This window comes from Arachis hypogaea, chromosome 8, assembly GCF_003086295.3.
Source record: "Arachis hypogaea cultivar Tifrunner chromosome 8, arahy.Tifrunner.gnm2.J5K5, whole genome shotgun sequence".
NCBI classification, from domain to species: Eukaryota; Viridiplantae; Streptophyta; class Magnoliopsida; order Fabales; family Fabaceae; genus Arachis; species Arachis hypogaea.
Window position 1 is genome coordinate 20,865,340 of NC_092043.1, and position 6,769 is coordinate 20,872,108.

Genomic DNA, 6,769 nt, shown 5'->3' on the forward strand with positions numbered 1-6,769 from the left:
AATCTATAAACCGAAGTATTTAAACCTCGGGTCGTCTCTCAAAGGACTTGCAGGGTAGTGTTCTTGTTATTGGTTATGGATTTATTTATTTTGGGGTTTTAGATGAGAAAAATGAATAGTAAATGGTAAGAAAACTTTATTAACAAAATGGTCTTGGCAAGATTTGGTTGTCAAGGGTCTTCATCATTATCACTAGCCACAAGTATGGTAGTTGCAAGGATTAATCCCACTTAGTCATCCTTAAATCAATTAACAAAGGAAAGTCAAGTGAGTTATATCAATCCTAGTCCATAAGTCCTAGCTTTCCACTAATTGGATTAATGAAGGCTAGAGTTAATGGCTATCAACTAGCAATCAATTGGACACTAGTGACTCAAGAAATCCTAAGTTACCTTCTCAAGCCAAGAACATAAAATCCTACTCTAACATCCTCTCAAGCATTTCATCAAAAACTTGGAGGGTAATGAAAGAAAGCATTTTTATTTGTAAGAATAAAAGGAATCAACAACCAACAATTACAAAGAATTAACAAAACAACAATCAACAACATCACAATCACATGAATTATCTCAAATTGCATTATTAAAAGGAAACAAAAGAACAAGAATATCTCAATTACAAAACCTAGAGACAAAATAAGAGAAATTACAACAAGAGGATAGGGATAGAAAGAAGAACCAAAGTGTAGCAATCACCACTTGAAGGTAGAAGTAGAAGGAGACTTGAATTAAACCTAGAACTATGAGATCCTAATCTAACCCTAATTCCTAATCCTAGAGAGAAGTGAGAGCTTCTCTCTCTAAAACTAACTCTAACTCCTAAAACTAAGCTAATGATCAAAAGTACCTAAAGTATATTGATTCCCCTTCAATACTTGACTTAAATAGCATCAGAAATGAGTTGGATTGGGCCCACAAGGCTCCTAAAACCGCTGGGGACGATTTCATTAAAGTGGGCCACGGACAGAATCGGCGCGCGCGCGCAAAGTGCGCGTGCGCGCCCCTGAACGCGAAGCAACATATGGCAAAATTTATATCATTTCGAAGCCCCGGATGTTAGCTTTCCAACCCAACTGGAACCGCATCATTTGGACCTCTATAGCTCAAGTTATGGTCAATTAAGTGCGAAGAGGTCGGCTTGACAGCTTTCCGGTTCTTTCATTTCTTCATGAGTTCTCCAACTTTACATGCTTTTTCTTCATTCCCTTGATCCAATCTTTGCCTCCTAATTCTGAAATCACTTAACAAACATATCAAGGCATCTAATGGAATCAAGGTAAATTATATTTATCTATTTTAAGACCTAAAAAGCATGTTTTCACATCTAAGCACAAATAAGGAGACAATCACAAAACCATGCTATTTCAATGGATAAATGAGGGTAAAAGGTTATAAAATCCCCTAAAATCAAGCACAAGATAAACCCTCAAAGTGGGGTTTGTCACCCCCACCAAGTGATGTCAAGGTAATTAGAAGCTTTTTAGGGCATGCTGGTTTTTACAGAAGATTTATTTAAGATTTTTCAAAAATAGCCAGGCCTTTAAGCAAACTTCTTGTATCTGATACACCATTTATCTTTGATCAGAAGTGCATGCTAGCATTTGAAAACTTGAAAAAGAAACTGCCCTCAGCCCTATCATTACCCCCACATGATTGGAACTTACCATTTGAACTGATGTGTGATGCATCTGATTTTACAGTTAGGGCAGTGTTAGGGCAGAGGAGAAATAATTTGGTGCATGTCATATTCTATGCCAGCAAAGTCCTTAATGACACTCAAAGGAATCACACCACCACTGAAAAAGAATTTTTGGCAATAGTCTTTGCATTTGACAAATTTAGATCATACCTCATTGGCTCTAAAGTGATCGTTTTCACAGATCACACGGCACTTAAATATTTGTTTGCCAAGCAGGAATCAAAACCAAGACTGATAAGATGGATCTTGTTGTTGCAGGAATTCAATATTGAGATCAGAGACAAGAAAGGAGTGGAGAACAAGGTAGGAGATCATCTATCCAGAATCCCTTGTGAGAAAGGTGGTACACATGATGCACGTGTAAATGAGCTCTTTTCAGATGAGCAGTTAATGTCAGTTCACAAGGCACCCTGGTTTGCCGATATCGCCAATTTTAAGGCAACTAGGAATTCGCCTCCAGAGATCAACAAACATTAAAGAAGAAAGCTCATTAATGATGCAAAATATTTCATCTGGGATAAGCCATATCTCTTCAAGAAGTGTTCAGATGGAATCCTTAGAAGATGCATTTCAGAGGAAGAGGGACAAGAGGTCCTATGGAACAGCCATGGCTCTTGCTATGGAGGCCATTTTGGAGGGAAAAGAACTGTAGCCAAGGTGCTGCAATGTAGATTCTTTTGGCCCACTCTTTTCAAAGATGTGAAAGAACAAGTGAAGAGCTACAATGAATGTCAAAGGGCTGAAAATTTACCCAAAAGAAATGAGATGCCACAGAACTTCATCTTAGAACTTGAACTGTTTGATGTGTGGGGAATCAATTTCATGGGGCCATTCCCAACCTCATATTCAAACAAGTATATTCTAGTGGCAGTGGACTATGTATCCAAGTGGGTAGAGGCTATTGTAACTCCAACAAATGATAACAAGGTGGTCATGAACTTCCTCAGAAAGAATATCTTTAGTCGGTTCGGAGTTCTGTGAGCCCTTTTCAATGATGGAGGAACCAATTTCTGCAACAGACTACTAGAAGCCCTCCTTCTGAGAAATGGGGTGAAGTATAAGGTTGCCATACCCTACCATCCCCAAACAAGTAGGCAAACAGAGATATCCAACAGAGAACTGAAAAGGATCTAGGAAAAAACTGTGGGAGCATCAAGAAAGCACTGGTAAAAAAAGCTGGAGGATGCTCTTTGGGCATACAAGACAGCCTTTAAAACACCAATTAGGATGTCCCCATATCAACTGGTATATGGAAAGGCCTGTTGACATAAGCGAAAATTGGCAGATTAAGAATTAATTAGAAAAGTGGTGTTTCAAGTACAGTTCTTAACCGACAAAAATCCACTTATCAATTTAGAAAAGAGTTGTCACAATTTTTAGAAATAAAATACTGGGAGTATGAGTCTGATGCCAAGGCATCTTAGGCTAGTTTCACTAGCATTTTTCTGTTAGTTTTAGTTGTTTTATGCATTTTCTTGAGCTTAAAGTAACCAAGAATGGTTAAATGAACAACAAAGCAATGAATCATCCAAACAGTATGATTTTGATGCAAATTCCATGAGTTTTTAGTTATATTACTTGAATGCTATGAATGGAATATTTCTCATGAAATTTTGCAAGACTTTGATGCAGTTGTTTGGATGATTTCAGGGAAGAAGAGGCTAGGCAAGGAAGCAACAAAATCAATAAAGGAAGCTTGAATATCACATGTGGAGTTTAAGTTCCAGTTTAAGCTTAAACTGGAACTTAAACTACCAAACCATATAATGCTGAAAGTGGCGTTTAAGCTCCAGTTTAAGCTTAAACTGGAGCTTAAACGCCAGAATCATGAAAGCTGAGAAAAGATGAAACTGGCGTTTAACCTCCAGTTTAACCTTAAACTGAAAGTTAAACGCCAGAATGAGAATGGCACCAGGGACCATTTCCACGTTTAAGCTCCAGTTTACTTAAACTGGAGCTTAAACGTGTTCGACCCAAATTATGCACCAGGAAGCCATTTCTACGTTTAAGCTCCAGTTTAAGCTTAAACTGGAGCTTAAACGTGTTCGGCGTTTTTGCTCCTCCAGGGTTGCCTTCTCATTTCCACGTTTAAGCTCCAGTTTAACCTTAAACTGGAGCTTAAACGTGTTCGACCAGAATTTGCCTCCAGGGTTGCTTACTTCATTCCCACGTTTAAGCTCCAGTTTAAGGTTAAACTGGAGCTTAAACGTGTTCGACATTTCACCCTCCAGGAAGCATTCCACGTTTAAGCTCCAGTTTAACCTTAAACTGGAGCTTAAACGTGTTCGACCCAATTTCTCTTCCAGGGTTGCAATCTTCATTTCCACGTTTAAGCTTCAGTTTAACCTTAAACTGAAGCTTAAACGTGTTCGATTATTTACCCTCCAGGATTGCTTTCTTCCATTTCCACGTTTAAGCTTCAGTTTAATCTTAAACTGAAGCTTAAACTACAACTTAAACGCCACCTTTTGAAAGGGTTTCTGGGCCAAATATATTGAAGTTTAAGTTAGCATTTGAGCACAAACATTAACTTAAACATACTCTGGTATGAAACCCAATTGAATATCATGGTTTATGGGATTGGGCCTGAAGAATTGATGAGTCTGGAACTTCAATTTGTTGAGTCATGTGTCATTACTTGATTATCACTAAATTGGCTCAATGAATGTTACAGAATTGGATCAGCAGCCTCATCAGGATTATGGATCATAAACCCAAAGCAAAAGGAAATCAAGGAAAGGCCTCAAAGCCCAAGAAACACAACAGAAGCTCAATTTAGAAAGTGTATAAATAGGATAGAATTGAAGTTAGAAAGGACTTTTGGAATTTTTTTTTACTTTGGAACTTTCACACTTTTGTAATTGAATTCAGAGCTATGACTCACTAAACCCCTTTCATTGGGTTAGGGAGCTCTATTGTAATTCAATGAATCAATAACAGTTTTTATCTTCTTCTTCAATCTTTTCTCTTGAATTTTGTTAGAAAGCTTCTCGATCTAATTCCATTGGTTAGTTGTCTTGGGAAAGAAACTATCCATAATTGGAATCCTTCGGAACCTTGGGAAAGGAATGGAGGATTCATGCTAGAGAAGCTTTCTCACAGTGAATTGGATTGGGGTTTGGATGGATATTGTGACATGTAATCCTACCAAATTGTGGTTCATGAAGCTGTGTGGTATAATCAGTGATCGAGCATCATCTCTTCTTATGAACGTTTAAACCAAGGGATTGGGAATTTGTTTGTTTTTAGAGAGAATTGGTGAGCCAAGGAATTGGGATCCAATCATATAAGATTGCCAAGCAAAATTCAATGAATGCATTGGTTGAGGAAGAGATAGAAATGTTTTGATTCGGAGATCTCAATATCTCCTGAAACCCAATGAATTCCCCATTTCTGATCTACACTTTCTCTTTACATTCTGCAATTAAATTCATGCAATCACCCCCATCCCCTTTTAATTTCAGCACTTTAACTTCTCGCTCTTTAATTCATGCAATTTAAGATTCCGCAATTCTCATCTAAATCTTGATTCCGCTCAACTAGAACAAACTTCTAATCCGAATTGCTCATTCAACCAATCCTTGTGGGATTCGACCTCACTCTATTGTGAGTTTTTACTTGACAATAACCGGTGCACTTGCCGGAAGGAATTTTTGCCGATTGTGCAATTTCCTAAAATCGTAGCTATCAAGTTTATGGCTAGATCAAGTTTATGGCGCCGTTGCCGGGGATTGGTTTTCGATTGACAATTCTCAAATTGGAAGTTAACTAGATTGAGCATTTTTCTTGTTTTGTTAATTCAGTTCAAGTTACTTGTTGAATCTTAATTTCTGCACTCTGTTACTTGCTTTCTTTCTTTATGCCTTTAAATTCAAGCAACTAACTCACTGACCCACTAACTATTTGAATTAATTCCTCAACTGCTCTAACCATACTCTTCCATTAACCAAGAGTATTTCACTTGTTTGTTGCCTGTGCTGTGTTCTTGTATGACAGGTAGGAGAGGAGAGACATTAACTCCTCCATATACAGAACCAGAGAGGACCCTTCATAAACTTAGAAGGGAAGGAAGAGGGAAGAGAATACTGAGAGAAGAAGAATCTGAAGGAGAATCTGAGGACAATTTTGAGGAAGCTCTAGATCTCAACATGGATAGAGAAGTTCACAACCATGAGAGAGCTGATGGAAACAATGCCATTCCCGAGAGGAGGGTTCTTGGTTCATACATAAACCCAACCTCTGGGAATTGTGGTAGCAGCATTCAGAAACCACCCATTCAGGCCAACAATTTTGAACTCAAACCACAGCTAATATCACTGGTTGAGGATCATTGTTCATTTGGTGGTAGTGCTAATGAAGATCCAAACCAACATCTCACAAAATTCCTGAGAATTTGCGACACTGTGAAGTCCAATGGAGTTCAGGAAGATGCCTATAAACTGCTCTTGTTCCCATTTTCACTTAGGGACAAGGCAGCTAAGTGGCTGGAATCATTCCCAAGGGGGAGCCTAACAACCTGGGATGAGGTGGAAAGCAAGTTTCTGGCACGTTTCTACCCCCCACAAAAGGTTAATAGGCTTCAATCTGAGGTTCAGACTTTTAGACAACAAGATGGTGAAACTCTCTACGAGGCATGGGAGAGATTCAAGGATTTGACAAGGAAATGCCCACCAGACATGTTCCATGACTGGGTGCAATTGCATATTTTCTATGATGGACTTTCTTATGAATCAAGGAAGGCTGTAGACCATTCATCAGGAGGTTCATTGAACAGGAAAAAGACTGTGGAAGAAGCCATTGAAGTGATTGAGACAGTGGCTGAGAATGAGTACTACTATGCTTCAGAGAGACACAACATTAAGGGAGTCATGGAGCTGAACCATGTTGATACAATTTTAGCCCAAAACAAGGTGTTTGCCAAGCAACTAGCAGAGCTCACCAGGAAATTAGGAACAAAACAAGTGGCTGCAATACACACACAAGATCAAGAGGAAGTAAGCACTGAAGGAGGTGATTGGGAAGAGGCCAACTACGCGGGAAATCAACAAAGGCAACCATATGATCCACATTC

General features: G+C 38.7%; 1 non-coding gene across 1 annotated transcript; it reads right to left on the bottom strand.

Moving 5' to 3' along the window:
* Positions 1-6,272: 6,272 nt before the first annotated feature.
* Positions 6,273-6,376, bottom strand: LOC112708618 (small nucleolar RNA R71). Its single transcript, XR_003156464.1, has one exon. It is a non-coding gene; the product is annotated as a small nucleolar RNA R71 (small nucleolar RNA).
* Between the last annotated feature and the right edge of the window lie 393 nt (positions 6,377-6,769).